Source organism: Agrilus planipennis, unplaced genomic scaffold (genome assembly GCF_000699045.2).
Source record: "Agrilus planipennis isolate EAB-ADULT unplaced genomic scaffold, Apla_2.0 scaffold32, whole genome shotgun sequence".
Taxonomy (NCBI): Eukaryota; Metazoa; Arthropoda; class Insecta; order Coleoptera; family Buprestidae; genus Agrilus; species Agrilus planipennis.
Window position 1 is genome coordinate 812,949 of NW_020439506.1, and position 10,774 is coordinate 823,722.

Sequence of the window (10,774 nt, forward strand, 5' to 3'; positions counted from 1 at the left end):
CTCCTCGATCAGTTTTTTGCCAGCAAAGACCAAAAATTTTATGAGCGTGGAATTATGCTACTACCAGAAAGATGGCAAAAGGTGTTGGACCAGAACGGTCAATATATAATTTAATAAAGTATTTGTTTATTATACGAAAACTGTCTTTCATTACCACAAAAAAAACGAAATGACTTTCCGAACAACCCTATATATGTGAGACTTGTTTAAATAGTGTTCGAAGCAGATTAATAAATTTATCTCAGCACACCTTATTAAAACCACACAACAACATTGTTTCGATCTAGTTGCTCATTTTAAAGAGTAAACAAGTACTACAGTTCTTGTCCACATAAATTAAAACATGCTTCATCAAGTACGCACCATTGATAGTTTTAATGATAAAATTCAAAATTGTTTTATCAAAAACGTACCTATAAATATGGATTTATCAATTGTTTATTATATTACAAATAGGGAGGACATAAAAAATAACTTCAAACAATAGCAACTGGAAATAGGTTATCTATTAGTTTATACTAATATTACGTCTATTCTGGAGTAAAATGTAGTTTATCAATAACAATAATAGCATTTCCATTGACATGCTGTTTACAAAATTAATTATCTGCTGTGGAATATTCACTTTTTGCTTGTGCCAACGGTTTTTAAGAAGGTCCTGTAAATACTGCGGACTTCGTGGGATCAACAATTTAAACATAAGTAAGGTAAGTTCAAAAAACAGAATAATTACAGATAACTTGTAATTCCATAAAAATTTAGGAACCTAAAACGTATTTCGACGCCCAAAGTGTCATCGTCAGTTAAAGACTAACTTAGTCTAAAGCTTATCGTACAGTTTAGATCTCTCTATAATCAAAGAACAATTAGAACAATACAATGCGATAGACAGTTCAAGCACTTACTCGGGCCGCGACCCAAGTTGGGGCAGCTCTTGCAATGTCCTCACGTAGTCGAATTCGGTGATATAGTTGTGTCCAATGAAGCACCTCTGATGAAGAGTGTAAACTACCTGAAACAATAGGTGTTTGCCACACCTAGGCCCCATCTAAATAACTCTTGGTCGTATGCATAGATCGCTCCCAATGCTTATTTTTAGATTAGCAAGCTATGTGTAGAGACTTATCCCTCCACTGGACGCCCTTGTGCCGACATCACCTCAGCTTTATCGACAATTAGGCCACTACTGCATACGGCAGGTCATGGAGTGGACTTGTACCCTCATTAACACACGTCAGTCACAGGTGCACTGCTACTCCAGGCATATCTACCAAGATCTAGATATCTAGCAGTGGACTACCTGACGCAGAGGATTTAACTTGAATATCTACGAACCTTACTGTTAACTAACAGTTACACTCGAAAGGACATCGAACGAACAATAAGATCACACCGAGAACCAAGAACGGTGAACAACAAGGAGGAGTCAACCATGATCATGACAACTTTGTCATATATCCACAACGTAACGGATCGGATCCCTAACTTCCTATGGTAAATTAAAATGAAATTAATTCACAACCACGACGAGGTTATGCCAGTTACTACAAAACCCCAAAGACCAACTAAAACCACTACATACACCAGTAGTCTGCTTGATTACTTGCGGAGATTGTTCCAAGGTATACGTAGGTATAATAAACGCACGATCGGGACAAGGAAAAAGGAGCACGAAAGACATTTGCGGTTACACCAACCAGACAAATCCGCTTTAGCAGAACATTTCTGGAAGGAAGGACACAGGATCTCCTTCGAAAATGGTAAAGTGTTAGTACACACGTCAGGCTATTACAATTTAATTGAGAGAGAAGCCTTAGAAATTGCAAAATATCCGGATAATTGTAACAGGGAAGCTGGATTAAAGATAAACAGCCTGGAAACCACTGCTAAGAAACAAACAAACGAGGGTGGAACCTATCGGAACGAAACATAACGATAATGCAGTACTAGCCAACCTTGACTACGAGACTAATATAAAAACAGGCCTCAGATCCCACATTAACCATTCAGTCACCGATCATACATCGTGAAGCACTATAGATTGCACTCAGAATTTGACAGAAAAGCCCAGAAGCTCTCCATCATCTGGCCATAAAAGCCTACGCGCTACCAAAGGTTATACATCCCCGACAAAAAAATGGAAAGGTTGGAAGTCTGAAGAGGATGGAATCGGGAAAATGATTAAGTGTAGGAAGGAGACGGGAGTGTTTGAGGAAAAAACGTCGAAAATAGGTGGCCCACCTCTGATGTGATAAACTCCACTCTACCTCACGACAACTATATATAGCGATTTCACATTTTTTAGAATCTCCAGTAGATGTCGTCTAGAAACCTTGCTTTCTTTGCCACTATGTGTGTTAGGTTGCCTACATACATGTGACAGTATGATTTTTTTTCATTTACTGTAAAACAGAAACTAATTATGAGTTTTGAAGTAAATGTATCTGGTATCGTTAATTTCGCCTAAATAAATATTAGACATTGACCTTACCACATGCTTTTAATATGATTAAAGAGTTTTTGTTTACAATTGAAGAAGAAAATAAAAGTCTCAAAAAAGTTAAATCTCTCCCAGAAAATTATTATTATACAATAGTTTAATAGCGCTGTAATTGTATACAAAATAAAGCAGATTTAACTTTTCAGTTTAGTGGAAAATGGTTTGTTTATATGCAGTACGAAAACAATTTTGAAAAAGATATATATTGCTCTGAAGTAGAATATGCAGTGGTTGACTTTAAAACGTTGGATGTTATTTACCGTATGAAATTCAAAAGTAAAAACGAATCAGAAATTATTCAAGGCACACTACAAACGGAATCTTTCAAAATTCAAAGGGGTTTATTTTATTTATCGAAAGGAACTTCTGAAATTGAACTTCAGTACAAAGTTATCGCCACAGATTACAAGAAATTTGCTGCCGTTTGGGCCTGTAAAAATATCAATAAAGGAAGTGTACGTAAGTATTATTTATTGTAAATTTCATTTAACAAATTAAAAAATAGGAGAGGTGCACATAATTAGTATATTATATATAAAAGAAATTATGAGTGCTGTCCAGCACATGACAATAGAATTACGTAGTTAGTATCAGCAATTCCTTATGCTGAAGTGTGCGGTGTGTTGCATACCTATTTACAAACAATTCCTTTAAATTTAATTTTTCAAACAATTATCAACAAAAAGAAAGTGATTAACAAACAAAATTTCGGCCACTTAAAGCAATGGTGCTAACATTTTCGAGCTTACAGTAACTGAGAGGAGGGTAGAACTAGTTAGTATAAATTAAATCTAAACCCGCGGTAAAGTATCCAGCCAAGTTCAAAGAAAAAGGAAACTGGCGACGTAACAGCCGTGTGTAATTTACACTAACCATTTCGAGCTAAATAATATGATTTAATTTAATTTCATTTCGTCAAAATAACACTAACACTGGCTAATTAATGTGTGCCCGCTATTCATAACACATAGGTCACAAAAGATGAAAACAGACTGAAACTTATCAGCTAAAGATTACCTTTGACCTTTGCGCATCGTAAGGTATTGTCATGTCAACGTTCATCCTATTGTGGCCTAGTAATACACTAACTTACGTATTACTTTACGAAGATAAGTTGATGAGACAAATATAATATACAGTCAAAGCTCTTTATTCGCGGGATATACGTTCCATAAATATGCCGCGAATACAGAAACCGTGGATATGGAATGGTAATTAGTATGGAATTGTAGAGGATACGTTCTAAGGTTCCCAAAATGAAACCAATATGTATCAAAATAAAATCAATTTATCGATAAATTTGCAATTAAAATTAATCGTTATAATCAGCTTTAGACAGGAGTTAAAAAAATTTACTGATTTTTTCTTGTTTTGAATTTTTAAATTAGTCCAGTCGGTTACATCTTTTATAAAAGTGGACTCAGCACTAGCCAATAGTACTCAAAAGAGGGTGATACTTTGAAAAATGTGAATAAAAACTGTACATACTTAAAAGATGCCGATACATTAAATTTATTTTTTAATTTCTATTGAAAATACGTGTCCTACATCAACTTTAAGCACTTGTGAAAGCTTTTAATGACCATATTACTGAAAACAGAAAACGTACCGAGTTAGTGTGAACCTTTGTCTGTTACCATACAAAAAGTTAGATATTTATCTCACAGCGTTAAATCACAATGTTGAGAATAGAAACCCATGTTTTCGGAAAAATTCACACCAGGCACGAGCGGTCTATTGCAGTCAATCCCCTTAATAAATGACACAGAATCCTTTTCTGTTTACCGATTGCAACCGGGAATAATGAAATTTTTAGCCGCGAATACAGGAACTGCGTTGCCATTTTTTCACCTGCGAATAATGAAAACGCGAATAAGGAAACCGTGAATAAGGAACTTTTACTGTAGTTTATGCGTGAAAACTAGGCAAGTCAAATATTGAGCTTGAATTACATCCCAAGTGAAACAATTTCATTGTGTAAATATTTGTCTGTTAAAATTTACGAATTCCTATTACCTATAAAGTAGCAAACATTATAGTAGTACCAGGAAACAAGAAATTGTTATATAAATTTATTTTAGAAACTTGCATGTTCTTGTAACTAAAATTTTACGATTTTCTACACAGAACGTGGCACCCATATAGATCTCAATCCTTTTATGGGTTGTCAACAATAACGCATAATCGTATAGATTATATATTANACATATAGATTAATAATTATTTTTTCAAAAAACCGCCAACTAGTTTGTGTTTAAAAATTAGATTTACCTGATTAATTGCGTTTTGCAGAATTTCCGGAATGTTATCATTTTTATAATATTTTTTCAGAATTTTTATGGATACTGTCCAGAACAAGAATTATGACGGAAAACACTATTTCATTCATTACACGTCGATTGGAAGAAAATGAAATAGTTCCTAACCAAGTAACAATAATAGATAATGATCCCTGCGCGTGCCCCTAATATTTTCATTAGGTTCTACTTTTGTATAATATTTTGTTTACTTTATAAGTAAAAGTAAAATATAATAAAATACGATGAACACACACATTGATTAAAGCAACCTTAATATTATACGGGGTGATCCAACAATGCTGACAAATGCAAAACGTCATTTTTTATAGAAGTTGGAAAAGAGAATGGAGTACACTGCCTGAACTATGATGTTTTTTATATCGGTCACAGTGGCGTAGCATACAGGAAGCCGGAAGATGCCAGCACCCTGAGATTTTGTTTTAATAAAAATCTGTAAAAAGCAATACCTACAATAAAAGCTGAATGATCAAACCCTTTTATTAACGGTTCACCTTATGATAGGTACAAAGGTCATTATACAGGGTGTTTCTGAAATAAGTAGCAAGCTTAGGAGCTGACAATAATAAATAGAAATAAACGTGCGCTCGACAGAAGAAATCCATTTGATTTCGTAGGGGAATTCAATTCCAGCCTTAGTAAATCACATACAGAAATACGACATAGCAACGCCGCATTCAACAATCAGCTGATCGTGCCTAATCGTGTCTGATCGTGCTAACGTATCTATCACGTTGAGGTTGGCTACGCTGGGATTCGTTTTCAGCAAGTAGATATCCACACAAGTGGACCTTGTTGGAGCATACGTAATCCTAAAATGTTAGCATCGTGCTACAGATGGCGTTTACTGCGCCATTTGTAGTATTTTCAGCTGATAATTATCAGCATTCGTTTTTTATTTCCTTTATATATTTTTTTTTGCTCGTGTATTCTTTCTTATTTGTTGGAATAAATTTTTATTACAACCAGCCTGTAGTAAGCATTTATTCCTTTAACGTTTTAACCTTGTATTTAGCCAATCGATAAACAGTTAAATATACTATTTCAACAATACAACATCAATCATTGGAGTAGGTCAGTGTGTCATAGAACATTTGCTGTTTCAATGATGGGACATGATAATTACTTACAGGCCCAAATATCGGGTTGTTCGGAAAGTCATTTCGTTTTTTCCCTACAGAGGATTTAATTGTATTCTTTTGCACCCAACTTCACATTTAAGCCGTATAATTTTTATATGCTTTGAGAGCTCATATAGCAAGGCTTGTGTGNTTTTTACTTTTTTAACGTGTTTTATTATTTTAATAAACAATTTTACAATTTGCGTGCACAATTCCTAGGTAAATTTTTCCCTCATTCGAGTTATAAATTTTGCCACCAGATGGTGTATGCCCATTTGACGGATCCCAATAGACGTAGGAAGGAAACAGGCTTCCTGGCTGAGGAATATCCGTGAATGGACCGGCATATGCACATAACGCGCGGAAATTTTTCCAAATAGCGCAGAACCGTGAACAACTCATCGATGTAATCACCAACCTGGAACCTGATACGGCACTTGAAAAAGAATATCTACGTTGCCGATTCACGGCCCAATTTCTGTTTTGACTCATAACCACATTGCTGTTCTCACCATGCGATTCCCTAGTGCATCTAATTACTACCCCACAAAGCTTACAACTTATTTTAGAAACACACTGTAGTTCATGATCTAAATGAACAACAGTGTACATCATAGAATACCTAAGATCCTAAAAGCTAGAATCGTAACAGTATACATTAATTTTCATAAATGTTGTCAGCAAAATGATGCAGAATCCATATTCAATATACAAATGGTTACGTAAAATTTCGAACATAGTAAAAATGATGATTTGAAGAATCAGAGGACTGATCAAATTTCTAGACTACCATCATCACTTCTGCAACAGATATTGCTGGTGAGTACTGTAATGTAAAATTATTTCTGGATAAGCAGGTTAATACATTACCAAACATACTTCTTTAAGTAGACCGTGTAAATTATTTAATTTTTGGATTTTTTAGTTACCTATTACCCCATGAGTTTTGAATATCAGTTACCCCTATCAATGTGTCTACAAAATTTCATGATGGTCGATTGAATATTTAGGCGTGAAATCGACTACATAAAGATAATTTTTCTCTCGGAAACAGTATTTTTTTCTGGATAAAAAGTACCCTATACTCTTTTATGAACTCCTGACAATGTGTCTACAAAATTTCATGATGATCAATTGAGTATTTAAAATGTAAAATCGACCACATAAAACTAATTTTCTTCTATCCTTCGGGAACAATATTTCGATATATAATTTAATGAAGTATTTGTTTATTATACGAAAACTGTCTTTCATTTCCACAAAAAAAACGAAATGACTTTCCGAACAACCCTATAGTACACACTAAATAGCACGAACCGTTGGCTTCTCTTCACGTGACAGTTTGACAAATTTTAAAGGAACAATTACTGGCTCTTTATCATTTGCAGCGAGTTCTAGGAAACTGATAAGATCAGTCACGGCGATTTTGTACCAATGATTTCGACAGAAAGGAGCTTCAAAGCTGTATTTTTTTTTCATGGGGATTTGTTTACGGATAAATGTTGGTTCACGAGAGACAGAACATTGCACTTTCAAAATCCCTATTGATATGATGTAAATCCGCATCTGGAGCATCCTTCGCGATTTCTACAACGGTTTTCGGTAAATGTTCTTTTTTGTGTTCACAATTTTTTCATGTTGAAGTGTAATTTACATAGCGCTGCATACTATCAGCGATCATAATGGTTACTTAAACATTTTGTGTATCTAGTAGCGTAATAGTAAGCTGTTGATGATTACTTTATTAGTCGTTCATTACCTAGCACATTCTCCTTCGATGTAGATGTGTAGTTCTTATCGTAATTCGTTGTAATAATATCTAATGTAGAGACTAAGAATTTCTTCATTATAAGGTCGTCAGTCCTAAGACTGATTGGACACGCATCTCCACTCTTTCCTATCCTGAGCTAATCTTCGCATTTCCCTAAAACTAGAACAACCCATATCGTTAACTGTTTGTGAACAGTAACCTAATCTAGGTCTACCTCTACCCCTCCTAACTTCCGTTTCTGCCTCTAATATGTCTCTGACTAGACCTTTATGCCTGAAAAGGTGTCCTACTAACCTATTTCGGCCATTTCTTATTGCCTTCCATAGAGTCCTCTGTTCTTTTATTCTTTCTTCATTTCTAACCTTCTCTCTCCACGGTATCCTGATCATTCGCCTGTAACACCACATTTTGATCGCCTCTAAATATTGAGACTGAAATCTTTATATTATATAATTGGTGAGGTGATTCTGGGTGATTTAAGCAATATCATATCAATGACTTTCACGTGCAAAGTCGATTTAAGAGAACGTTGCAAACACATTATTGCAACTTTGTTGTATTGTAACAGGTAGGTTCTTAACCTCGAAATACTTATATCGTATCATTAGAATTGTGTTAAATCAATTACACAGGAATAAATAATTTCTCACTTTATAATTTTAGTATGATTCTAGTTTTAAATATTAAGGTTATGGCTGATGGTAAATACTTGCTGAAATATAATCATGTGCATTAAAATGACGTGAACAAATTTTTATTCCGGAATTCACTTCTTTGATACCTACTGCTTTCATCCAAGCTTCTATTAGTTTACTTTTTTCTCTAATTTTCCGAATATATTTTTTACATATATAAAACGGTTAGTTTTTATTGGAAAGTAGTTAATGTAGGTGAAGAGTGAAGATCTATGTCTGAAGTGCTATTGCAGCTTTTCACTGAACATATTAACTTTTTATTTGATTTAACTTTAGAAGAAAACTTCGTCGACTCCATCATCAAAAAAATTTTTACTTTTTTAACGTGTTTTATTATTTTAATAAACAATTTTACAATTTGCGTGCACAGTTCCTATGTAAATTTTTCCCTCATTCGAGTTATAAATTTTGCCACCAGATGGTGTATGCCCATTTGACGGATCCCAATAGACGTAGGAAGGAAACAGGCTTCCTGGCTGAGGAATATCCGTGAATGGACCGGCATATGCACATAACGCGCGGAAATTTTTCCAAATAGCGCAGAACCGTGAACAACTCATCGATGTAATCACCAACCTGGAACCTGATACGGCACTTGAAAAAGAATATCTACGTTGCCGATTCACGGCCCAATTTCTGTTTTGACTCATAACCACATTGCTGTTCTCACCATGCGATTCCCTAGTGCATCTAATTACTACCCCACAAAGCTTACAACTTATTTTAGAAACACACTGTAGTTCATGATCTAAATGAACAACAGTGTACATCATAGAATACCTAAGATCCTAAAAGCTAGAATCGTAACAGTATACATTAATTTTCATAAATGTTGTCAGCAAAATGATGCAGAATCCATATTCAATATACAAATGGTTACGTAAAATTTCGAACATAGTAAAAATGATGATTTGAAGAATCAGAGGACTGATCAAATTTCTAGACTACCATCATCACTTCTGCAACAGATATTGCTGGTGAGTACTGTAATGTAAAATTATTTCTGGATAAGCAGGTTAATACATAACCAAACATACTTCTTTAAGTAGACCGTGTAAATTATTTAATTTTTGGATTTTTTAGTTACCTATTACCCCATGAGTTTTGAATATCAGTTACCCCTATCAATGTGTCTACAAAATTTCATGATGGTCGATTGAATATTTAGGCGTGAAATCGACTACATAAAGATAATTTTTCTCTCGGAAACAGTATTTTTTTCTGGATAAAAGGTACCATATACTCTTTTATGAACCCCTGACAATGTGTCTACAAAATTTCATGATGATCAATTGTATATTAAGTGTGAAATCGACCACATAAAACTAATTTTATTCTATCCTTCGGGAACAATATTTTTTGTGGATAAAAGGTACTGTATGTCCTTTTCTATACCCTTGACAATGTGTATACAAAATTTTGACCACATAAAACTAATTTTTTTCGATACTTCGGGAACAGTATTTTTTTCTGTATAAAAAGTACCCTATGTCCTTTTCCGTACCCCTGACAATGCGTCTACAAAATTTCATAATGATTGATGGGGTAGTTAAGGCGTGAAATCAATCACATAAAGCTAATTTTTCTATCCCTCGGGAGCAGTTTTTTTTCTGGATAAAAGGTACCCTACGTCCTTTTCTGAACCACTGATAATGTGTCTTCAAAATTTCATGATGATCGATTGAGTATTTAAGGTGTGAAATCGACCACATAAAACTAATTTTTTTCTATCCTTCGGAAACAATATTTTTTCTGGATAAAATGTACTGTATGTCCTTTTGTGTATCCCTGACAATGTGTGTACAAAATTTGATGATGATTGAATTAGTAGTTAAGGAATGAAAAGCCGACAAAGAAACAAACTTATTGGCATAAAATAATTCGAAGTGGTTTGTATTCTTTCGTAACTTTCAGACGCAGATCGCGATTTCGATTTTTTTGAATCCCATCAGCGCTTCGCAGGCAGCTGCGACAGAACACAGACCAACTTTTACCTGCTGTCTTAACAGCGCGTTTTAGAAAATACCACAAATTGAGCGCTAAACGCCATCTGTAGTACGCTACATTTTAAGATTACGTATGCTCCAACAAGGTCCATTTAAATATATGGATATCTACTTGCTGAAACGAATCCCGGCCACTTCGAATTATTTTATTCGATTATGGTAACGTGCCTATCACGTAGTGGTTAGCTACGCCGGGATTCGTTTCAGCAAGTAGATATCCATATGTTTAAATGGACCTTGCTGGAGCATTCGTAATCCTAAAATATAACATCGTACTACAGATTGCGGTTACCGCGCCATTTGTGGTATTTTCTAAAACTTAGTCGAATTTATACGTAATATTAGTTAAAATTACCAGGCAAA